The 25722-nt window shown below is 44.1% G+C and overlaps 1 protein-coding gene across 1 annotated transcript in view; it reads left to right on the top strand.

Annotated features, from left to right (window-relative positions):
- LOC119647891 (angiotensin-converting enzyme-like protein Ace3) overlaps positions 1–25722 on the top strand; it is a 120393-nt gene that overhangs the window by 76422 nt on the left and 18249 nt on the right. The gene's annotated exons all lie outside the window — the stretch shown is intronic.

Raw genomic sequence — 25722 nt, forward strand, 5'->3', positions numbered from 1 at the left:
ATGTTTTCCTAGCTTCTAATAGCAAAAACGATCTCGAGCAACTTGTCCAAAAATGGAATGATGACCTCATGCAACACGGTATCAGATTGAATCAGGATAGAAAGAAATTTCTGATGATCTTGGGATAAAACAGGCGGTGACTTACCAAGAACTGAGCGATTTAAATATCTCGGGTCAATGCTAGCCAGTAGAGAACTGAAATTTATTTCGAATGCTGTTAATTCGATTGACACTTGCCACCACCGGTGTTCTCCGTGGCGGAGTAGGCCGTGATTTTTGAAAAAATAATTGAATTTAGGAAATTAAGATTGACATTTTGAAAATGCAATTAACAAAAGAGATGATGCAGTACTTCAGAGCCTCAAACCCCAAATATAAATTTCGGGAGTTGCCCATCTTCGGCTTGAACCTCTCTCTGCTGCCAATACTCAGAAAAGCAACCCCGGCCATACATTCCGGCCACCTTTCGCAAGGAAGTGTTTCACGCGGTTCACGACGTAGCGCATCTAGGCATCAGGATGACAAATCGGTTAGTCACCGAGAAATACCTCTGGCCCTCCAAGAATAAGGTCATCAACTCCTGAGCCAGAGAGTGTATCGCATGCCAGAAGTGTAAGGTCACTAGGCATGTAAGAAAAGAAGTGGGCTCATTTCCCCGCACTACCAAGCGGTTCCACACCATACACCTCGCCATCGTAGGCCCTTTGCGAGACTCGCACGGTTACAAGTATTGCCTGAGGCTATACCTCTGATGGACATTACGGCGCAATCTTGTGCCGAAGCCCTCTGTCGAGAGTGGATCCCTCGCTTTGGCGTTCCTGCAGTGATCAGCACTGACCAGGGAATGCAATTTGAGTTCACCCTTTTCTCGGAGTAAGGCAAACTCCTAGGATTCAAACGACAGCGAACTACGGCTTACCAACCGCAATCCAACGGGATGCTAGAACGCCCTCACCGGACACTGAAAGCTGCCATTATGGCACGCGACGATCCGTCCTGGACTCAAGCCTTGCCTCTCGTCCTGCTCGGCCTACGAACAACCCGCAGGGAGAAGTTTGCTGCCAGCCCCGCGGAGCTGGTATACAGAGAGAATCTAAGGCTCCCAAGTGATCCTCTTGCCGAAGACCGGCAAGAGATCGGGTATCACAGAGTCGGAATTGCTGCACCTGCTGAGGGATAATCTTCAACGCATCAAAGCCACACCTCCCACCCGACACTTATCCGCACCTGCCTGCGCTCCCAAGGAGCTGGACACGTGCACACACGCAGCCTTCAGTGCAACTTTGACGATATTGGAAGACATTTCAAGACTAAAATACGTCTTAGATATTATGGTCACGTAATTGGCACTCAGGAGAATTCACTTGTCAAGATTAGTCTGAACATCGAAGTCGATGGTAAGTCACCAAAAGGCTGGACAAACAACGGTGTCTTGATACGCTGGATGGGGATTTGAAAGCATCCGGATCATGCTTTCAATAGGGCAAAATGGCGGAACCGATCACGATGACCCGACCCCGCTTGTGAACGGAACAAAGGGTAAAGAAAAAGATTTAAGTCGATACATCTTTAGATAAAAAGCTCTGAGCTTCCGGTTTTCGACTTGTTTTAACTAAAAATCCACCTCATGAAATGAGTACTATAATCCAACGAATTGGCGATTTATGAAAACGGAACATATTAGCACGAATGCAAGTTCGAAACCTTATTGAGAGAAGGCGCTCCTGAGGCAGTCTTCATTACCAAGATACCATCATGTTACATGAAAAAAGCGAACATCTAGAGTTACCAGAATCATTATTTTCTAGGTTCAAAATAAAAGGCGCTCATAACTAGCCTGCTGCCTCTTACTGCTGATTTACCCTTTATTTTGAACAGTGCTAAACCTACTATGACTAGTATTACATTTTTGGAACCCTTGCAAGTTCCAGCAAACATATCAATTCGCAACTTACTTCACAGCATTCAAATTGGCGATAAGCACTTCAGTGAGTTCATATGCTATTGCAAGGGAGGGCGCATCATTTCCACAACGAGGCCGGTCTTACACTCTACGACCCTGAACGCTCCAGTTTTCATTTCGAAATTGCATTTTATAATCTGCATGAAATTCGGTGCCATTAATTCGTGCATGACACCAAAGGCATTAGCAATTTATTCAGAAAATTACAATTAACTTTTATCATTAAGTCAACGCTTGATTAATTTTTCCCAATGACTTTAATATTTAGTTATGTTTATTGCCCTCCCATAATTCAATTTTCCATTCGGTGCTTTTCCCTATACAAAGAAAAAGACTGAGTTGTACTCATACATGTTACATTTTTATTTCATCTTCCTCAATTACAAGCCATTAAACCTTGAGATCCCCTAGCATCAATTTCAAAACGTTTAATATATATGTATTCGTACATTAAACCTTATCAAATAGGTTGGGACCATTATAAGTGGCTTATCATCCGTGGCGGGTCACATTCGAGTTTGAGCTGCTTAGTATACGCATCTTCTAGCCAAGTTGTTACTGTTTTAAATATAAAATGTTTTGTAAAATTTGCCGGTATTTCCTAATCTTAATAATTCTTTCGATTGGTTTGCAACAAATAAACGAAGTTAGTGCAAAGCAATCAAGTGATCCAGAGTCAGCGTTGTACTCAGATATTCACCCAAGGTTTAGGCGACAGCTTCCTTGCGATTATCTTAGCGGTTTGGGATTCGGCGAAGACGCCTGCAACACGGATTGTATTGCAAAAGGACATAAAAGCGGTTTTTGCACTGGACTCGTTTGTCGTTGCAGAACCTTATAGTGGTTAGCCATGCAGACAATTAAATTTCATAAGATTTACCCCAATCTAAACAACTCTGCTGCTATTGTATGCGAAAAAGTATAGAATAAAATAATAGTAATATGTATGTAAGCAAAATAAAACAAATCTTCAATTAAATTCGCGAAGTTTATTATTCATTCGTTAGTACTAATATGCCAATCATAGATCACAGAAAGGTCTTCATAGCACAACGTCTTATCTCTAATATTATGATTACTACGTTGTTAGTTAAAGAAAGAGTCTCGCAGAACGGTGTATTGGAGTCATATTTCTTAAAACTAAATACTTTGAATCAATGACTATCTTTTGGCAAAACAGTTAGCTTTTAAACAACAGGCCGTTGTCAGGTAGAGAAAGAGACTGATTCCCACCAAGCCGGGAGGCTTTTCAGAAGCCCGGAACAAAGACACTTTATCAAAATTAGATTAACTATCCAACCTTCGGTGGGGGGCATATGTCGCATCTACCCCGGCCCAGATCTTTACCTCTATGACTATGGAATAGAGAATACAAAGCTAGGCTACTCTCCTTACCTATGACGCCAACCAGACAGTAATGGTTACTAAGAAGCATTAAATAATAAACATTGACCATAAAGAGTGTAAAAGCACTTACATAAACACCTTACAAATCCCTTCGCTTTTTTGAATCGCTACCTTCCATTGCCTGGACAAAAGATGCTCTATAACTTGGGGAATTTAATCCATGTAAAATCATGCCGGCAGTAGATCTTGTGGCACATATCCGTGCGTTTGTTGATTTGTTAAAATACCAGACTAGTGGGATAGAAAATCGTTTCTTAGTATAGTCTTTCGAAAAAAGTCAATTATGAGTTTATAGAGAGAGTGCGGGCCAGACTCAAACTACCTAGGCCGAACTGAAACTTGGAAATTGTTGATCCCATTGGTCCCCATACGCGTAAGAGGCAGGTCCAATTTTTTTTTCACCGAATATAGCCAGGGTAGGTAGGGTAGGCCAGAACGTGTATAGAGGTTTCAACACACTTCGCACAGAACCTGCAGGCAGTATCCGCAGATATTCCTAGCTTCCTTAGATGATAGTAGTTTAGTCGGCAGTGACTAGTGAGAATTCCCACTATGATTCGAACGTTCTTCTTGGTGAGGTTTAAACAGTCCTTTGTGCGCTTGGGTTTATATCCCCCAATAAGCACCCTGGACTACTCCAGTCTTAGTAGGCTCGCCCAGTATAGTTCCCTCGAATGTTCCTCTTCATTGTTTAATGTCATAGTCGTGGAGCCGTTTCCTATTCTACAGAAAGGTTCTGGCCCGTGTGAAGGCGCCCTTCTTCCCTTCCTGGCTAGTTCGTTCACTGCCTCATTTCCTTCCAACCAAACATAGCCTGAAACCCAGAGTATCGACACCTTATAGAGCGAGCCGAACGTATTCCATCTCTCAAGGTATTCCCATATCATTTTGGACATCACCTGGTTAGATCTAAGTACCTTCATTACCGCTAAACGTTAAACCATTAACAGAGCTCGAACGAATCAGAGTGTCTAAGTTAGATTGAAAGGTCTAAATTAGATTGGGCGACAGCATAGCGGAAAATAGCTTTAGGTGGTCGACATTGAGCAAACAGGGACAAGTAAGGAGGGGGGAAGGTCGTTGATAAAAAGTAAAAATAATAAAGGACTCAGAATAGATCCCTGTATGGCGCAAGAGAGGGGGAGAGGAAGTTGGATGTTCAGTCGTCAAAAGAGACGCGCCAGGATCGGTTGGAAAGATAAGAGGCAAGCCCTAAAACAAATGGTATGGGAGCGCTTAGAGATGAGAGTCTGGATAGAATTATCCTGTGATTTGCAGTGACGAAAGCTTTAGCAAAGTCAGTGTAAATGGCATGCACTTCTTGCCGTGAATTTAGACATTTGGCGACAAATCTGGTAAAGTCGAGCAAGTTGGAGGCAGTGGACTTGCGCTTAACAAAGCCGTGTTGCTCTTTCACTATGTGGTTGCCAAAGTGGGCGGTCAATCAGTTGCTGACATATCCCTCCAGGATTTTGGAACAGGAAGAGAGGAGTGAAATGGGACGGTAATTTTCCGCAAGCTGACGATCGCCACTTTCGTGAATGGGAATGATGAAAACATCTTTCTACAAGCGGGGAAAATGTTTTCTTCGATGTTTTTTTTTTTTGAAAATAAGAGATAGAGGAAGAGAGATGGACTGACCAGTTTTAAGCAAAAAGAGGTTCGGAGGACCATCAAGTTTACCAATGAGGTACTAGACAAGGAGAAGAGTAAGAGGAGGAATGTGGGGAATTACGCATTCGATTTAGGGTGAAAAGAATCATTTTTAAGGTTTTGTGTGAAACAAAACCTTATTAGAATCGATTCGATGTCTGTCTGTCAGTCTTTTTTTTTTTTGTTGAGGAGGTGGAAATCTTCAAAAAGATACTGGTTTGGACACACCAGCGTGTGGGATTTCTACCCACTAAAACCACCCCCGACTCCCTCCATGCCCCGCGGAACCACCATAAGGTATTACATCACGGGGCGGAGTCAGCTCCCTCTAGCTTTGTCACCTTTCTTCTATACGCGGCGCACGTGACCGCGTTTTTCTCCTCTCCTCTGCTTTTCGCAGTTTATTTTGGATAGATGCGATCATGAAGTTTACCGCATCCCAATTCTCTTGATGAGCTAGCATTTTCGGCACCAGATTTTCTGGTACCAGCACCTCCCCTAGAGTCTCCTCTAGATTCCTCCTTTCTTCCACAAATCTCAGACAGTGGAAGAATACATGCTCTGGGTCCTCTGGGACTCCATTGCAATCTGGACAGTCGGGTGCGGTCTCCAATTTAAACCTGTGAAGGTATTGGAGATATCCTCCGTGCCCCGTGAGAAACTGAGTGAGATTATAATTAATCTCACCGTGTCGTCTCTCCAACCACTCCTTGATGGCAGGAATGAGCCTGTGTGTCCACCAGCCCTTTCCCGAGCGTTCCCACCGCTCTTGCCATCTATTTATGGATCTCTCCCTTTCAGTCTTCTTCGTCCGCGATGAGGAAGAGGTTGGCTTTGCATTGTATATGTTCGCCATCTCATCTGCCAAGATGTCAATCGGCATCATTCCAGAGATGACGAATGCTGCATCATCTGAGACAGTCCTGAAGGCAGAGCATACCCTCAGGGCTGTCCTCCTGTAGACTGAACTCAGTTTGGTAGCGTTCCCTGACATCCACAGCGCCTCCCTCCAAACTGAGGTTGCATAGAGCATGATCGAGGTCACCACCCTGGCTATAAGCAACCTAGAGGTATGCCGTGGCCCTCCAACGTTCGGCATCATCCTTGCCAGGGCCATACTTGCAGTGGATGATTTGTCGCAAACATACCGCACATGTTGCTTATAGCTAAGTTTCCTGTCTATCACCACTCCCAAGTATTTGATGGTCGGCTTGGAAGTGATAATATGATTCCCGATTCTAATGCAGGCGTAATTTCTCTTCCGGCGCTTAGTGATGAGGACCGCTTCCGTTTTTCCTTCCGCAAGTGTCAGACCAGAGCGCTTTAGCCAACTTTTAACAGCACCGATTGCTTCACTTGAGTATAACTCAGCATCTTCGAGATACTTAGCGACAACAACCAGTGCTATGTCGTCAGCGTAACCCACCACTGTGGCTTCCCCCGGAAGGGGAAGATTAAATACATCGTTGTACATGATGTTCCACAGTAGTGGGCCCAATACGGAGCCCTGCGGGACACCCGCGGAAACAACGTACTCCTGGGGTCCGTCATCGGTGTCATACCAGAGCCTCCTTTCAGTTAAAAAGCTATCGACGATAGCAACGAGATAGGCGGGAATACCAACCTTCGCTAAAGATTTCCGTATTAGATTCCAATTGGCCGAATTGAATGCATTTTTCACATCCAGGGTTACCACCACGCAATATTTGCTGGTACTACCCTTTCCGTGAATTGCATCTTCGGCCAAGCCAGTAACCAATTTGATGGCATCAATGGTTGATCTGGCTTTACGGAACCCATACTGCCTATCTGAAAGGCCGCCTTGACTCTCAACAACCGGGAGTAATCTATTATAGATTACCCGCTCTAACATCTTCCCCACCGTGTCCAAAAGACATATGGGTCGATATGAGGATGGTTCACCTGGAGGTTTACCTGGTTTAGGCAGTAGTACCAACTTCTGTCGCTTCCATGCCACTGGAAATATTCCCTCGGACATGCACGCTTCGAACAAGTCAGCAAACATGTCCGGTCTGGATTTCACGGCAAGCTTAAGGGCTTTATTCGGTACTCCGTCCAGGCCCGGCGCTTTATTGTCTCCTATTCTACCGCAGATATCCAACAGCTCGTCTCTGGTGACTGGCGGAATTGCCGCCACATTCAGAGTTGGTTGGAATGTTTCGGTGCTCTCCTCTTGCGGGGGGAATAACCCCTGGATGATTTTTAGCAAGAGGGTGGGGCACGTGAACTGCGGAGATGAACGGCCTCTCAATCGTCCCATCACGATTCTGTAGGCATTCCCCCACGGGTTTATGTTCGCTTCTGAGCAGAGCTCCTTAAAGCACTCCCTCTTGCTTCGCTGGATGGCGAGCTTGAGGTTTTTGCGGGCTGCCTTATAGACGCGCTCTTTTTGCCCCTGTTCGACTCTACCTACCGCCCTCTGAGCCACTCTTCTGGCTCGGTGGCAGGCTGATCGAAGGTCGGTCAGTTCATCATTCCACCAGTAGTTTGGTCTTCTACTGGGGAATGGACACCTTCTAGGCATGGACGCGTCACACGCTTTGGCAATGCATTGAGCCAGATGGACGGCTCTTTCCGTAGAGGTGCCTGCTTTATCAGGCTGATCTAACCACACCTCTATGAAGGTCTCCTCATCCAAAGATTTTGCAGACCAGCCTAAAATCTTTCTCGGTTTCGGGCATGATAGCTCTTTGGCCTGTGACTCGACATATGTCTCAAAGAAGATTGCCTGGTGATCGCTGTGGGTGTAGCGTTCACTGACGCACCAGGACATACCACGCGCCAGCGAAGGGCTGACAAAGGTCAGGTCTACAACTGAGCCTGACCCCCCTTTCTGGAAGGTGTTTACAGCACCTTCGTTAGCCAAAACTATGTCCATCTGCGCAAAAGCTTCTAATAAACTGCGCCCCCTAGCATTTGATTCCCTACTACCCCACTCTAGGGCCCAAGCATTGAAATCACCAGCAATCACCTTTGGACTTCGTCCCTTCGCGTCGAGAACAAGATTATCAAGCATTTGCTCGAATTCAGACAGTGTCAAACTTGGCGGGGCGTAGCAGCTGTATACATATACACCACTTATTTTCGCCCACACGAAGCCACTGCCTGCCTGACTTGCAGTACATTGTATGGCCTGCCGACCGCAAGCCCATATCGCCGCTCCACCAGTCAAATCTTTGACCCATATGCCACCGTGACGGTGTCTATACGGTTCGCTTATGATGGCGATTTCCATCTCAGATTCGAACGTGGCCTGCTCAAGTAAATCTTGAGCGACCCTGCAATGATTCAGGTTTATTTGAATAAACCTCATTTTCTCATTGCAGTGAGCGCCTTCCTAAATTCTGGACATTTACCACTCCCGGCAATATGCCGGTTATCCTGTCCCTCTTTTACTTCGCACAATAGGCACTTGGGGTCCCTATTGCACTCTCTGGCAATATGGCCTTTCTCCCCACACCTTCTGCATCGATCGGATCGATCAATGCTGCTGGTGCATGCCTTCGCGAAGTGTCCAAACATGAGGCATTTAAAGCACCTCTTCAGTGAAATTTGTTCCCTTAAACGGCAGACAACCCATCCAATCCGAACCCTTCCGGCAGCCAATAACATCTGTGCTGCCTCCGCTGGTACTCGTATTGTGGCTGTTTGAGTACCACCATAGGCTTTTCGTAAGCCCACAATAGACTCCTCGGTGAGTTCTTTCAACTTGAATTGCTCCTTCAGAGCAATACAAATTTCTTCTTTCGATGTTACTTCATCGAGATCCTTACATTGAAGGTAGATCTCATGTTTTTGGGCAGGCACTGCGGCATTCTCCCCAAGTGAGTTTTTCACTTGAGTGCGAAAGTCATCAGTTTTGCCCACGCTGGATCTTTTCAGCTCGAACATGAGATCCCCTTTCTGGGTTCTTCGGATTCGGTTTACATTTCCGCTCAGATCTTTTAGGTCGGGATCAGCTTTGACCTTTTTGAGTATCTCCCCGTAGGACAGATTGCCCTTACTAGAGATAACAATTACATCTGGACGAGTTCGCACTTTTGCCTTTCGTTCCGCTTTTTTGTTGGTAACTTTAGTCCATCCATCGTTTTCGCTGGTCTTAGGCTTCGCAACGCTGGTCGAGTTTCCTAGATTCGCTGTACGGTTTCCTCCTTCTGACCTGTTGGTGTTGGTTTTCCGGATGTCCTATCCGGCTTTTTTTCTCTTAGGCGCCTGCTGATTACTTAAAGGATCCCCCTCTTTTTCACGTACTCGCTTATTTCGCTACTGGGGTTCCGAGCCCCTGCACCGTAAGTTTCCTCCTTCTCTCGTCTTCCATGGTGGTTTTATGTTCTGGGTATCCTTCCCATAGCCATTTTGGTCCGCGCACCAGAGATGAGCAAACACTAGCCCATGCACAATCAAAAAAGAAAAGTGCATGAACACATATTTACACATCAATAGGTATGCCCCTATCCGCCAGCTGGGGTCGCGCCTGATGGGAGATCTGGCCACTTCTCACAGGCTCTGTCTGTTTGTCTGTCCGTCTGTCTGTATGTCTGTCTGTCACAGCCGATTTATTCGGAAACAGCTAGACCGATTATCACGAAAATTAGTAGGACTATGTAATCTGCCGTTCCCTTTACATGCAGCAACTGACGCCATTTTATGTTAAGTTTAAGGGGGGCTCCCCATACATGTGAAAGGAAGGTGCAAATTTTTTTTTCACAGGAAGTAGCCATGTGGGATATCAAATGAAAGGTCTCAATTAGTACTTTTCGAAACTGGTTCAATATTTGTTCTTGGGTGAAACGTAAGGGAGTGAGGGCTCAAAATATGACCCCCAAAAAGTGTAACAGGTCTCGTTCTCAGAACCTATCCAACCGAAAAATCTGAAAAAAATCACAATGGTGCATCTCTACGAAATCTAGGCCTCAAATATATCCGGTTCCGATATCTGCACAAATAAAGTTAATAATAGTATATTTCCACATTTTAGAAATTTACCCGGCAACCCCCCTTATGTTCATCGCAGAAGTACAAAATTTGGCACGCGTATAATGAAGAGCAAAATGCACCAGCTAGTCAAGTTTGAAGAAAATTCAACTATTATTAACAAAGTTATAGGGGGTAAAACTTTACCCTTTTTTTGTGAATTGAAAATTCCTGCACTCTTCAACCTGCATGACGTCATCATCACATATCAATTCGTCAATACCACACGAAGTAAGTTCGTATGAATTGGGTGGAAAAGAATTATTTTGTTTTAGTTTTTCAATCATTTGTATATGAATATCAATTATTCCTACGGGACATGTGTGTATGTAAGTATATACTATATGCGTGCTAATGGACTTTGCGGGTAGTGCCTAATTCAGATAGATATAAGAGTAGTAAGTAAATCGAAAATATGGGTACGATCAATCTATCTACGTGCCTATATGTGTACAGTATTCGAAAATAGGCAGTTTGTTTGTTTAGGGTGAACGTAACATCTACGGCTGTAATATGTACGTATGTCTCGTAGTTTTGTAGCTGTATACGGATAGAAAAATGTGCGTTGAAATTTTATAGATAAGATGAACACAAAACCTTTATACCCGAAGCGCGAGCTCCCGGTATTCCGACTTGTTAATCTTTTGAAATAAAGACCACTTTTGTCCGCCTCCATTCCCTTGGTATATATCCCAAGGCTATGCTGCCCTTTACCGCCCTTAGGAGAGGATTAATGCTACGAAGATGCATCTACTCGGGGTGATTTAACTTCTTTTGCTAGTTTCCAGTTCCCATTTCTTCGTCTTTTATTCGTTGTTAAGGTGTCAGGCAGAACTTTGCCGCCTTCTGCCGTGGGATAGAACACCGGAAAATGAGCTGGGTGAGGCAAGAATTCTCCGTGCTCCTCATTCTCAGTAAATGTCCCAACTTCCTTCTTCAAATAGACATTGCCCCGTATTTGGCTGCAGTATGTAAAGCCTGGTTGTTCCTGTGATTTGTTCGATCCCTCCTCAGAATTCCCTGAAGCTGTTCCATATTACATTTTGCATTTTTGAACCTCCGCCAGTCTCCGGTTTGTTTTGATCGGTTGACGAGCTTTCATACCTCTATTCTCATCCTGGCTAGGTTCTCACTAACTGACTAAGCCGGACAATTGGTCTTATATGCGACTTTGTTGGGGTTTTCCACCACTATTTCTAGTTCCTGTTCGTTGCTAATGTCACCGTTCACTTGAAGGTGAGCCATGTCATTGCTCAGGTCCATTACATTGGAATTCAATGCCGAATCTGATTATTCTGTGATCAGGCGTAGAGGGCTCATCCAATACCCTCCAATTCCCGATTAGCCGTTCATCTGAGCATTTCCTAGAGTATGTCTAGTATCTCTGTCTAATGCTAGTCACGAATGTTGGAGTGTTCCTTATGTTATATATTTCTACCTAATTGCTGAAGAATAAATTCAAGAAGGTACTAACGTCTGCGTGGGCATTGCAGCCGAGGAGAAGTGGTAACGTTCTCCTCTCACAATACTTCACCAGTTTAGCAATTAGTTCCGGTAGGACCCGGATGTCGTCTCCTGGGAGTAGCCCGATACCACGACTGCCTCTCCAACGCTGCCCCCGGCTTCCAGTGAGGGTTCGATAGCCACGGTCGATAGCCCGGTCAGGAATTCTGAAAGACATATATATATGAAATTATGTTTAAGAATGATGTAAACTCTTGGTTTTTCGTAAGAGGAGTCCCAAATTACCTGCACACTTCCTCCTTGCAGACCGCGAATCTGCCCCCGGTACGCCCAGAGCTTCTAAGCTAGCATTATTTCAATGTTCTCCTTGAAACTAACCCTTGCAATTACTGCAGGTGCAGCTTTCGCATGGTGTAGGTTTATATGCTACCTTAATGCTGGCCATAGGCTCCATTATTGTTTTGAGCTCTTCTTCACTGTCGGAGTATCGTCCTTCTCCTCCGCCATGGGGCTTTGCTGCTTTCCAAACTGGTCCTGTCCTTCCCGCCTCTATGGCGTCCGAGATTCCTTCGGGGGCCTCGATAAGTTCCAATCCATTGTTTCCTCCGAAGTATCTTTTCTCGGCCTTTCTCTGTGCACGTGCGTAGGTATGTTGCCAAACCTATAGTTGATATGGCACCTCCGACGTTTGGTTGCCTCTAGTGGTTGGTCATCCCCCGCGATCGTGAGGAATATACCATTGCCCCCCACCTTACTTCTGAGAACTCTCCATAATTGCATAGAGCGCGGAGATAATCACTCTGAGCGATTAGGAGGCCCATGAAATCTTCCGTCTCTATTGTTATAGCTTTCGGAAGAAGCCCTCTCACCATGTGTTCTCCTTAATTTAAGAACTATAGTCCTAAACCACTCTGCAGTGTATTCCGTCGTGCAGTCCACCACTATGTGAACTGGTCGAAAGCGTATCACAGTCCATCCCTAGCACATCTGCCTGACGACAAGTTCTTTGATAGTTTCCCACTCCTCACGAGTGAGTATTTGCCAGTCGAATGTCCTTGACTGCATTAGCATAGCTAATGGCGGGTTCCCTGATTCCTGCCTTCACCCCTGACTTTCCCGGGTTTTCTCCCCTTTTGGGTTCAGTTTTTAGGTATTTTGGGAGCATTTCCCTCATGAGGGCTAATTTTCTGGTTTCAGGCCTTCCTTTAGATAATGCAGGTACCATTTGGCACCTGCGTCATTGAAACCTGTCTCCATCCTGATGTCTGATATATTGATCTCAGACGTGCATTGGTTTGTCCCTGCTTTTTGGGCAGTGCTTGAAGTCCCAGCTTCCCCTTTTTGGTTGTGACCCCTTGTGGTTGGTCCGGAGATGTACCTCCGCCTGATCCGCCGATTTGTGTCCCATATTGGGGTACCACTCGTTTGCTTTTAGTTTTCTTAGTTTTTATAATTTTACTCATCTGATTCCCACGAGTGTCGGGGTTGGGAAGTCCGTCGTGCCATAGCCCCCCGTAGCACAGCAAGGTCAAACTTACTCACTAACACAACCAAGTATCAATGAGGCTCGGTTCGAATACAGTCAGTTGCTCGCAACTGCAAACTATCCAATGGGCGCGGTTCACATGACACCCTGGTTTGGTGAAGGTGTTTTGCCACTAGCCAGTATAGACCCGTAGGGTTTTGTTAACAGTAGGGTCATCTCGTACAGGGTGGTCCCCCCAAACGATCTTAGAACACAACACCACTCACTAGCGGTGTTGGTAGACGAGAAGCTTGACTCGTGGAAAGCCACACATCACCCTAAAAGAGAGACAGCTCACTCTCAGGTGGCCCTAGGAAGCTATATTCCGTCAGCCTATCCTGCAGTGCACTGCTTGACCCCTCGCAGTAATGTAAGTTCTAATATGATACATTATACCGGAAGCCCTACTATTATTAACAAAGTTATAGTAGGTCAAAGTTGCCTCTTTTGCGTCAAAGTACTGTCCCCTAAGAGATAAATTGTCAGCACGACAATGATCTTATCAGTCCACATGTATTTCTCGGACACTTGGATTCTTAGCAAGAAAAATTGCGAACTCTTGGCCGCGTTTGAGACAAGGTTCCTCCGAAGAATTTTTGGGCCCCCTATATGAGGATGGACGATTCCGTAGCTTATACCATGACCGATTGGTTGTGGATAAAATCCGGCTCAATAGGTTGCGGTGGACGGGTCACATAATCCTTGCGGATAAGGACGATCCAACCTAGAAAGTCTATAAGGGCAATATCTATGGTGGAAAAAGAAGACAAGGCAGACCCTGCCTGAGATGGAGCGGTGGCGTATGCCAGGACGCCAGACAGCTTTTAGGTATTTCGAATTGGTGAACCTCGGCGCAAAACCAGGACATCTTAAGTTCCTTATTAAAGCAAGTTTAGAACGGATACCGGTTTTTGCGCCATTGATGATGAGCTAGTTCTAAAAGTTCTGCGCCGGATCGTAGTAACCTTAACCCTGCTTTCGCTAAACTCATTTTTCAGCACGCAAGATTAGAGTAAAATGTTTGTGGTCTTTTTCTGAATCATCCCAGTCATCGACACCTACTCTTCTCCGTTTCGCAAAACTGGCCAATACTTCTGCCCACACAGTGTAACCAGTATAACCATAATTAAATAATATAAATATTTTCACTTGCATGTACCTGCAAATTTTTGGAGTACTTCGCGAATCCAACCCCCACAAGTTCGTCTACAAAGTTTATTACCATTGTCTCATTCTCCACTAGGACGGAAACATTTCTTCCGCCGCGCATAAATATGTTTTTTTTTATTTTTTTATTTATTATTTTATTGACCTCGATCTACATAGACACAAATCTTCGATAGTACAAGCTTAATAGCTATAGGTAACAAGAAAGCATTCCGAGCTAACTAAGTACCCTGCCAGCTTTCTTCGATTAGGGTTCTTTGCTCGTTCATATGCTTTGATTATTAATTTCGTCTGCTTCTAGTTTTTCTTCCGAAAGTGATAGTGAATAGGTCACACATTGAGAAAGAAATACAACTCTATTGTGGGTTATGCTACGCATAGAAACGTACTATTCGAGAATGGAGAAGGAAGGGTCGTTGCAGCAGTTCTACTCAACGGTGGAAGAAGTTTGCAATCTTCTGAAATCGTGGGAAAGCAGGTTGCCAGGAAATGGCCTACTTGCCTACTTGAATACGAAGCGAATAAAGAGGCAAAATTAGTCCTTTGGAAACCACCTTACAGTCTAATGTTGGACACCACTTTACGAACAGCAAGCATTGTAGAAATCACATCCAAATGAAGGGACGAATTTGAAGTGGGTAAACTCCATTTTTAAGATTCCTCTTAGAAAATGCAGTATTCCTTTTTGTTAATTGTTTGCTATATTCGTCCAGAGTATCACGTGGAATAAAGTTCATCAAGTTAAAGCGAGAAAAACCCTTTTTTACTGGTGGATTTCGAAAGCCTGCTTTGCCAATGAATACTTTCCTTCTTCGTCTAAAGCAAATCTGTTTGTATTGCTTACTCCAAATCGCCTCCACCAGACACTGAATCAAATGCTCGTCACGGGTCGCCCTTTTGAACAATGGGTTCTGAACTGCAATAGGATGTTCCAAGATCAGGAACTGATTTCGGACCAGCTTTGAGTACTACAAACAAGTAAATAAAATGAAAACGTTTTTCGAAAATCTCCTACACAAAGTATTTATTTCCTCAAAAACAGCTTAATTTATAAATTCACAATTATTTTGATATACATATTATACATCGATTGTATGCACATATATAACATTTCAAAATTTAGTTAGGAGAACAGGTACAAACTCCATTAACACACATTCCACCTCGTCGTCCTTTTCGATACATGCAACTCATCTGGCAAGCTGAAGCCTTTATATTTTCATTTTCAAACCAGCAACTAACTCGCTTGGGTCTCTCGAGCTCTCCAATTCCCAGATTGTCCAATGACTCTGCATTTTCCAATGGCTCTAAACCCTCAAGATTTTCGGGTGTTGCAGAAACAACTGCAAAAGTGATGACCGCAAAAGCTCCAAGAAAAATTACTAACTTCATTTTGAACCGTTCAAGTGTTTGCACTCCAGTGAATCAAACGCAGTTCGCTAAATATGTTTTTATACTAAAATTGCAAATGCAAAAAATCTTTTTCCTGATAATTAAATTGACAAAAAATCCGGTGAAACATTTCAAATAGGTTTTTGTGCTTTCCCCCACGCGTTAGCAATAAATGAGATACGTACTTATAATTAAGAATTTTATAGTGCTGAGGCGACCCAATCAAAATAATAATAATGCTTCTGATTTACAAGAAAACCAGAATTTGTATTAAATCGTTTGACCTACTAATCATAGAAGGAATGTCCATACTTGGAGAGAAACAAATTCTTTTAAAAAATGTCAGAGCACTTTTGATTCGACTCTTTTTCTTCCTTGTCTAAGAACATGTTGAATAAATATGGTTGCTGTAAACGCCTAACCCAAAAGCTAAAGTGAGATGCACTAACCGCAAGATAACTGACTCACATTATGATTGGTTCCATAGCATTTATTTTATCTCCCATAATTAATTCTCAAGAAGCTTGCCTTCTCTCTGCAATTGTGTTTCATCATATATCCTTGGAAGTATCTACTTACACGTGTTATTTAATCTATGAATATAGCTCGGCAAATTATCTCATTACTGCAGGCAAAAATTGCGCCAGAACTCAGTCACTAGATATTTGTCTTCAATCCTTCTCCCATTCTGGAAACTCCTTCAGAGCAACTCCTCCGGTCGCTTTCATTTAGCCTTCCTTGATCCACTCGTATATCTGACATCCCAAAAGCTACTCAGCCCCACCTATGAATTCAAAAAGAAGAGCAGGATCCGGGCCAAATGGAATCTTAAACAAGTCGGGAAACCGGAAGCTGGACGCCTCAGGTATGAAATTGTTGTTTGCAAAACAAAACTTTATTAAAATCAGTTCAATGTCTGTCTGTCTGTCCGTCTGTCAGTTTGTCTGTCACACGCACTTTTCACAGAAACGGCTATACCGATTGACACAAAATTTGGTGAGAAGGTGGAAACTGTGAACCCCCAGACATGCAGTGAATGATATCCTTCTACGTTGAGATTAAGCGGGGCTTCCCATACATGCATAAGGGGGGTATACAATTTTTTTCACAGAATATAGTCATCTTGGGTGTCAAATGGAAGGTCTTGATTAATGCTTTCCAATGCCGGTCTCTGTTTGGACGTAATATATGCCTGTATTATGTGAGAATATTCACATTCAGGTGACATTGACATTCAGTCTGGAATTTGCAAAGAGCGATAATTTTAACCTATTATAATAATAATAATCGTTGGCGCGACAGTTCAATTGGATGAACACCTTGAAGGGTGTTAGAGCACTTCATTCAAGACCGGAACGATACACAACACGAATACAGTACCCTATAGGAGGTAATGTGGTCTTGGACTTGGTTAATAATAGTGCGATTTCCACCAAACTCGGTAGAATCATGCTCTATGATATACCCTACTTTGTTGCTAAATGTCGTGGTGCTAGAATGAACTTAAGGGGGATTTCGCGGCCTATTACTAAAAATTATAGTAATATACTATTATTAACTTTATTGGAACAGATATCAGCATGGAGGTTATTTCGGAGCCTAGGCATCATATAGTGGCAGCCTCTTGGTTTTTTCCAGATTTTTCGGTTTGATAGTTTCTGAGAATGGGTTAAAGAAATGATCACTTTGGAGCCCGGTACTCCCCACTTTTTCAACAAATGTCAAAACTAAGATCGACTTCGGAAAGTACTAACCGAGATCTTTCATTTGATACCCATATTACTCCATTGGATGGAAAAAAATGTATACCCCCCTTTAGCTTGTATGGGACCCCCCTTTAATTCGACGTAATGTAACTCACTGTATGCGTGAGCATTCACAGTTCCCACCTTTCCACCAATGTGGTATGAATCGCTACAACCGTCTCCGAGAAAAATGCGTGTGACGGACCGACAATGGAGTGGAGATCCGATCCGTCCACGAATCATGTTCTTTACAACCTTGTACGCAGCGCCCCACGGGTTCGTATTTGCCCCAAGGCACAACTGTTTGCAGCTATACCGCTTACTTTCCCGTATAGCCTTCTTAAGGTAACTTTAAAGATCGCGGTATTCTTTCTCTGACTGTCGATGTTCTGACTTGTTCTCTTGCCCTTTGATAAAGTCTCGTCGCTCGCAGACAGGATGCTCTCAACAGCGAGATTTGTTAGTTCCACCAATAGTTTGGTTTCCTATTGTGGTGGAATTGCCCTCGCGACTTTATAGAGTCGCATGCCTCAGTTACCCGCTGACATAGCTGGCTCACTTTTTCCAGCGCCGTTCCTTTCGGATCATGATTACCTTCTAAAGCCGCCAGGAAAGCTCTAGTGGACTAATTTTGTCGCCTTTCCCGTTTCTGATGTCGAGAAAGATGGCCTCGTGGTCACTGTGGGTGTAGTGTTCACTCACACGGCAGACCATCCGTCTCGCCAATGAGGTACTGAGCAAAGTCAGCTCGACGATTAAGACTAGCCCTGTGCTTCGGAAGGTGGGCACGCATCTAACATTGATTTCAAGAAGGATTTGGCCGTGGCGTTCGTCACTCGACTTCCTCAGTATAAGACCGACAATGATTTTGGGGCCATGGTTTCTAGCGTCCAACACCAAGCCGTCTAGCATTTCCTCATACTGCGCTAATGTTGCTAAATGGCTTGTCGTTCGCATGCCCATATCGTTGTGTTTCCAGATGAGTCTTTCACCAGCAGTAATTTCGGTAAGGTTCACAGATTATTGCCATGTCCACATTCGACTGCGAGCTGCCTCGCAGGTTGATATAAATCAACCTCATTTAGCCATACGATTCAGCTCCCTCCTCTCGACCTATCGTGCTCATTAACACATGCTGCTGCAAAGTGACCGAAATGGGGGCATCTCTTAAGAAATACTTGCTCCCGAAACTATTTTTACCTTGTTCGCGATAATCAGTTTAATCTCTGATTCAACCAGCAAGGTAATGATAGCGCTTTGTGTACCTCCATACGCCTTCTTCATTTCCTTTATAGCACTTTCTTCTATTCCGCTAAGGTTGAATTGTTCTCTTAGCGAAGCACAGATATCGCCGCGTGATGTGACCTCGTCTAGGTCTTTGCACTCAATTATTATCTGTTGCTTTCAAGCTTCCATTTCAGCTTGCTCAGTTAGCACATTCTCCACCTGGCCGCGAAAATTGTCCGCTGTCTTTTCGCTGGATTTATTTAGCTCAGATCAGCGTACGCCTGATACAACTCACACTGCCACCCAGGTCTTTTTTCCTTCTGCTGCTTTTTGCCACTTTTGTTCGGGTTTACCTTTCATCAAAGTTGGGGTCGTAGTCGAAGAACTACCCAGAACTTTCGCTGGCGCAGTTTTCTTCGGAGAAGAGCGCTTTTTCTTCTTGGCTGCTTACTGCGCACCAAGGGGTTCACTTATTATCTCCCTAATCCATTTGCTCGCGTTCTCACCTAGCTTATGCTGAGGAGACGTCACCTTCAGAGGCCACATGACACTTGGGCGTTTTGCTCCTCCACCGTCCTTATATAGAACAGCTTAATGCCACGTATCAGAGTGCTGATATTTTGGTGGATATCCTGGTTCTTCTTTTACAGCATCGGTAATTATGTCAATTCCAGGACTATCCAAATTCCTTTCCGAGTCCCGCGAGGAATATCGACTGCCCAGTGCCAATGTTGCACTCAGTGCTGACTTCCCAAGTTTTGAGCTTTTGCGAAAAGGATTTCCACTCGACTAAGATCTCTTGTAACATTAGATGTCAGAATAGAAAAGCTACCTACTACTGACACACTGCGGTCGCTAGATATGGACAACCGGGAGCCCGCTTGCCCATTCCCAAAAACCGCCGGTACTGGGTTTCCGAAGCCCTGCACCGTAAAAACTACCTTTCTCGTCCTCCATATTTGGTTTGATTTCTGGATGTCCTTCCCATAGCCAACTTTTATCCACGGATGGGCGTTTGCTTCCCACCTACCCGGCCTGCGCATAAGCATGCCCATGCACGTATCCACCAAGGGTTTTCTTATCCGCCCCAAGGGACGTGCTTTGTGGGAGATTTGGGAACTCCACACATGGTGCATCGTTGTTGGCAGCTAACACTACCTATTTCAGCTTACAAGAACTAATTCACTCAAAACTTCCGTGGGAAAGAATGTCATATGGATCAGAAGAACGCAAAAGGGAGAATTACTTCTGGAGCTTCGAAAGACGCAGGAAGAAAGGACGCTGAATTACCAGAACTTGGTTGGTAGATCCTTTGGTGGAGAAGTTTCGGTAAGGCAGTTAACCCACGAGATAACTATGAAGTGTAGGGGCTTTCCGAGATCAGAACGAAATTGGACATATGGAGAGAACTGGTCCGGACGACAATGTCGACGCAATAAAGAGTATACGGAAGGCATACGGTGACACGCAAACGGCAATCATTAACTTGCCAGCTGCTTGGGCAAACAAGTTGCTGGAAGCTGGCAAAGTGAAGATCGAATGGGTTGTCTGTAGGATTCGGGAGAAAATATCTCCTGCTTTTGAATATCTGGTGTACATCCACATAGCCATATTTTGCACAAGCAAGGACGATAGATCTAACCGGTCTAGCAGGCGGTGTGACGAAAAACAACAGCTGATACGAAATTGAGAGAAACAATCTGAATGCATGTTGTGTAAAGATGCAAACTTTGGTGATAAGGGCCACGCTACAGGAAGCGGAAAATGCCTGTTGTCTAAGAGGGAACCAAAAGCAAAGAGTAAATGAGATTTATTCAGACAAATCTCAACCATTTTGAGGCAGCACACGATCTTTTGAGGTAGTCAGTCCAAGAGCTCGATGTGGACGTGACGATTATTAGCGAACCATACACACGAAAAAATAACGCGGTATAGGCCACCGACAAAAGTGGAAAGTGCGCAATTTGGACGACAGGACGATTTCTGTTTGAAGAAATAACCGGAATGCTTGGAAGTGGGTTCATAAGAGCTAAAATTAACGGTGTTCACGTCTATAGTTGCTACGCTCCACCAAGTACAACAAGCGTGGAATATGAGCGAATGTTACATGAACTGACGTTAGACGCAAGTGTATGATCCCCAATTGTCATCGCGGGAGACTTCAACGCATAGTCTACCGAATGGGGAAATAAGGTTTCTAACAACAGAGGGCTCATATCATCATCATCAACGGCGCAACAACCGGTATCCGGTCTAGGCCTGCCTTAATAAGGAACTCCCGACATCTCGGTTTTGCGCCGAGGTCCACCAATTCGATATCCCTAAAAGCTGTCTGGTGTCCTGACCTACGCCATAGCTCCATCTTAGGCAGAGTCTGCCTCGTCTTCTTTTTCTACCATAGATATTGCCCTTATAGACTTTCCGGGTGGGATCATCCTCATCCATATTGAGCCGGATTTTATCCACAACCTGGTACCGGTCATGGTATCGCTCATAGATTTCGTCGTTATGTAGGCTACGGAAACGTCCATCCTTATTTACGGGGCTAAAAATTCTTCGGATGATTCTCCTCTCGAACGCGGCGAGGAGTTCGCAAATCTTCTTTCTTGCTACTAACCCAGGTCTCCGAAGAATACATGAGGACTGGCAAGATCATAGTCTTGTACAGTAAGAGCTTTGACCCTGTGGTGAAACGTTTCGAGCGGAACAGGTTTTGTAAGCTGGAATAGGCTCTGTTGGCTGACAACAACCGTGCACGGATTTCATCATTGTAGCTGTTATCAGTTGTGATTTTTACCCCAGATAGGAGAGGGCTCATATTGCTGGGAGCTTTCTCATCGTTGTTTTTGCTAATATCGGAAGTACCTATGCCTTCCAGAAAGGGAGAATACGTTCAGTGGTAGATATTACCTTCGTAAGCAGTGCGTTGATGAGGCACATTACCTGGCGAGTTAGTGAACACCACATGCAAAGCGACCATCAAGCTATACAGTTTAGTGTAGTGTAGAACAGGAGAATGGAGCATCCAAAAGATATAAAGTCATGCCGGACAAAGCAGTGGAGTTCAAAGATATTTGTCGTGGAAATGTTCACTGAGATATTTAGGGATAGTTCCACACCAACAGGTACAGCGAGTGAAAAATCTAAGCAAATGTCAGAAACATGGTCGCAGCCTGTGATGCCTCTGTGCCAAGACAGAGGAATAACACTCCCAGATTGCCGAAACTGTGGTGGCATGACGAAATCAGACGACTGCGTGCCATGATAATGCCAACATGATGAGCAGGAAATCGCACCTTTAATAATTCACAAGGAAACTGAGGTATATTTGTCCTCCTCCCAACCTCTTTCTTTGGTTGACAATTGCTTATAATCAACAAATATATTTTTTTGGAAAATAAACTGCGGATGCATAAACAAATAACAAATAGTTATTCACTATTCAAAGCAAATAAATAATAATCTCATTGTTGGTTTCCTATATTTAAACATCTGTAACTTCAGTTGATTCAGATAATGAAACAGATAATGCTATTCATGGATTCTGTAATAAGTCAAATAGTCTATTTGTCTATTTTCCATCAATTGCAATGCAATTTCTAGTATAAAAACGGGAGGTTTACTTCAAGCTTCTTATAGTCAACAAAATGAAGTTTCTTTTCATCTGCGCTGTACTGGCTGTAATCACCATCCAAGTACTTGGATATCCGAAATATCCAGAGATTAGTGATAAGGATGGCTCATTGGAGACGGTTCGTTATAAACGGCTGAGTTGTCTATTTGAAAACCAAGCTGTATCCGCTATTGCATGTGGAACAAGTTGCATTGTACGCAAAGGAAAGCGCGGAGGTTATTGCTCAAATGGAATTTGTAGATGCGTTTAAAATGCTACTCTCCAAATTCATTGTATTTCTTGCCTTATTATAAAATGAAGGAATTAATACAATAAAAATAATGATTGAAATTATGTTCTTTTTTATTGTTATTTGAGTCTTGCCTATTTTTCGATGCAATTAAAGAAAGGCGGAAAGCAGAAACCCCACTATAAGGGAGCATGACACGTAAGCCATTCTTCAACTCCTGCGCGACTTTCCGAGAAGTTTACACCCTTCTTCCGCTACACCACGCGTTTCCAATATAAGCCACTCATCGAACATCTTGGGATAGTGTATAAAATAGCCTTTAACGAACTTGTCGCCCTTTCCAAATCTCTTCAAAATATGTTACTTGCCATTTCCGCCTCCTACTAAGACGTAAATGTACACCTAAACAGTTTTCCGCTGGATATTGTCTTTGCGAGCTCGGAGTTTTCGAGTAAGAGTCACAGTCACCTTCCATGTGCAACTCCGATATAACAGGGCAACGAGAAAATTGGTACTGAAAAACCTCAACCTGATGCTGGTATTGAGACAACTGCATTTCCAGATTTTGGACAAAATATCAAAGACCAACACAGCGCTAATATTACTGAAAGCGACATCAAATTCAGTACCACCGTTGGTAGGAACAACACTACCCAGGTATACAAATTGTTTAATTCAGATAAAATCCATCAAATTGAAAACCTTGGTTCTGCTGATTTTTACTTTCTGCCCGGCACTTTTACCAAATCTAGTGCCATTTAACCAAGGTCTACGACCTGTCAACAGAGTGCTATCAAAGCACTCGTGAACATTGACCCCGCTAACATCCTCGCTAACCAATAACAAACAAGTTGGAAAAACGGGCATATCCAGGTTTCAGTGATACTGACATTCAGTCTTAGAATTTGCACTAAAGCGACAATTTTGACCTACTATAACTTTGTTAGTAAAAGTGCGATTTCCACCAAATTGATAAGATCATGTTCTATATCATAGCTTCTATTCCTGGAAAATTTAATGATTCTAGGATAGACTTAAAGGGAGTCCTACAGTCAATTACTAATAATTATAGTCATATACTATCATTAACTTTATTTAAACAGATATCAATATGGAAGGTATTTCGGAGCTTAGGCACCATAAAGTGGCAGCTTCCAGATTATTTTCAGGTTATGAGAATGGCCCCGTGAAATAAATGACACTTTTCCAGCCCTCGCCGAACTTGTGAATTAAATGTCCTACCTGAGGGTACTAATCAAGACCTTTCATTTGATACCCCACATGATACATTTAGTGAAAAAAATTGTACACCCCCTTTTGTACGTATGGGATAGTCCGATACCAGAGCCGTATCTACAGCTATTAGGCTTACCAGAATACAAAAGCACAGTGCCGAAAACCAGCAGAGAAAAAAAAGGAGATTTGTCCGGAAATAGTCATTATTTCCAAGAAAGTAGATATGTCTTACGCCGATATCCTTCGTAAAGTCAAATCCGATCCGGAATTGACAGGCCTGAGTGGCAGCGTAAGCCGTATCAGCTGTACGCAAAAGGTGGATCTGATGCTGGAGCTAAAAGAAATCCAGCGAGAAAACAGCAGATAGTTTTCGCAGTCAGGCGGAAAAGGTGCTAGGCGAACAATGTGAAGTGAAAGCTCGAAAGATACATATAGTAATCAGGTACAAAGACCTAGACGAGGTCACAACCTGAGAGGATATCTGTGCTGCTCTAGGGCAACAATTCAACCTTAGCGGAATAAAAGAAAGTGCAATCAAAAGGATAAAGAAGGCGTATGGAGATATGCGATCCGCTATTATTAGCTAGCCGGTTAAATCAGGAATTAAACTGATCACCGCGGACAAGTTAAGAATAGTTTAATCTCAAGAAATGCTTCAGATGCCTCGATTCCGGTCACTTTGCAGCAGCATGTACTAATGAACACAGAAGGTCCAAAGGTACAGGCAGTGTGGAGGACCCTCTTCTTCTCCTTATCAAAGACTGCGGTGGAGTTCCACGATGCACGTTGTGCAAAGGGAAAAGGGAGTGGTGCCCGTTGCCCGGCATATAGGAGGGAGCTTAACCGTAGGACTAAATGATAGAAATCAACTTCAACCATTGCAAAGCAGCGCAAAACTTACTCTCACAAACCATTCGAGAGGCGAATGTGGACGTGGAAGTAATCTGTGAGCTTTACCGAAATTACGTTAGTGCTACGTAGGTGAAAGACTCATCTGGAAACGCAGGGATATGGGCATGCGGACGGCAAGCCATTTAAGAAACAATTGCATTCCCGGGAGCCGGCGTCCATACATACAGCCGTAAGGCTCCTCCTAATGTAACATTAGCGCAACACGAGGAGAGGCTAGACAGCTTGGTGTTGAGCGTTAGCGACCGTAGCCCCAAAATCATTGCAGGCGATTTCAACGCGTGGGCCTTAGGCTGGGGAAGTCGAGTGATGAACACCAGGGGCCAAATCCTGCTTGAAAACTTGCCAACGTTGGATGGATGCTCACCATCCGAGGTAGAAGACTAGGACCAATCGTCGATCTGACTTATTTCAGGACTTACACCAGGACGTCTGGCTGGTTCACTGACGCTTGCCAGGAACAGGCGTTCCCGGCGGCTTTAGAAGGAGGTCGCGACCTGTAGGAAACGGCGCTGGAAAAAGTAAGCCAGTTGCGACTCTACAATGGCGCGGCGGAAGTTCTACCACAGTAGGAAACCAAACTACTGTTTGGCAGTCCGAAAAGAAATACCGCGATCTTCGAAGCAGCCTTAAGAAGTGGGAAATAAGTGGGATTGCTACAAGCAGCTGTGCCTTGAGGCAAATACGAACCCGTTGGGCGCTGCGTACAATCAAATCAAGTGACATGCCCGCGACTCTTGTTCAAAATAATAGCAATCCTTTTCCCACAACAGGAGGCAAGTAGATTTCAGCCAATAGTTCAACAGGACGTTTTCTTAATCCCAAGGTGACCAAAAAGGTACTACGAGAGAGAGAGAGATCTGTGGACGAATTGGGGAAAGTAAGGCTCCGGGATTGGCGGGAGTCCGAACAAAACTCTAACGTTGGCTGCTAAAATCAGCCCCGCATGATTCAAAAGTACATTTCAATCGTGCATGGTGGAAAAGGCAAAGATTGGTTCTGCTACCGAAGCCCCAAAAACCACCTGGCACAACCTCTTCATATGGCCCTATCTGTCTTTTAGACACTATGGAGAAGCTGTTGGAGAGGGTGGTATACAACACCCAGCTTCCTTTCGTCGTGCGCAGCGGCAGTATGGGTTTCGCAGAACGTTGGCTCGGGAGACATCGACCACTC

Source organism: Hermetia illucens, chromosome 1 (assembly GCF_905115235.1).
Source record: "Hermetia illucens chromosome 1, iHerIll2.2.curated.20191125, whole genome shotgun sequence".
NCBI lineage: Eukaryota > Metazoa > Arthropoda > Insecta > Diptera > Stratiomyidae > Hermetia > Hermetia illucens.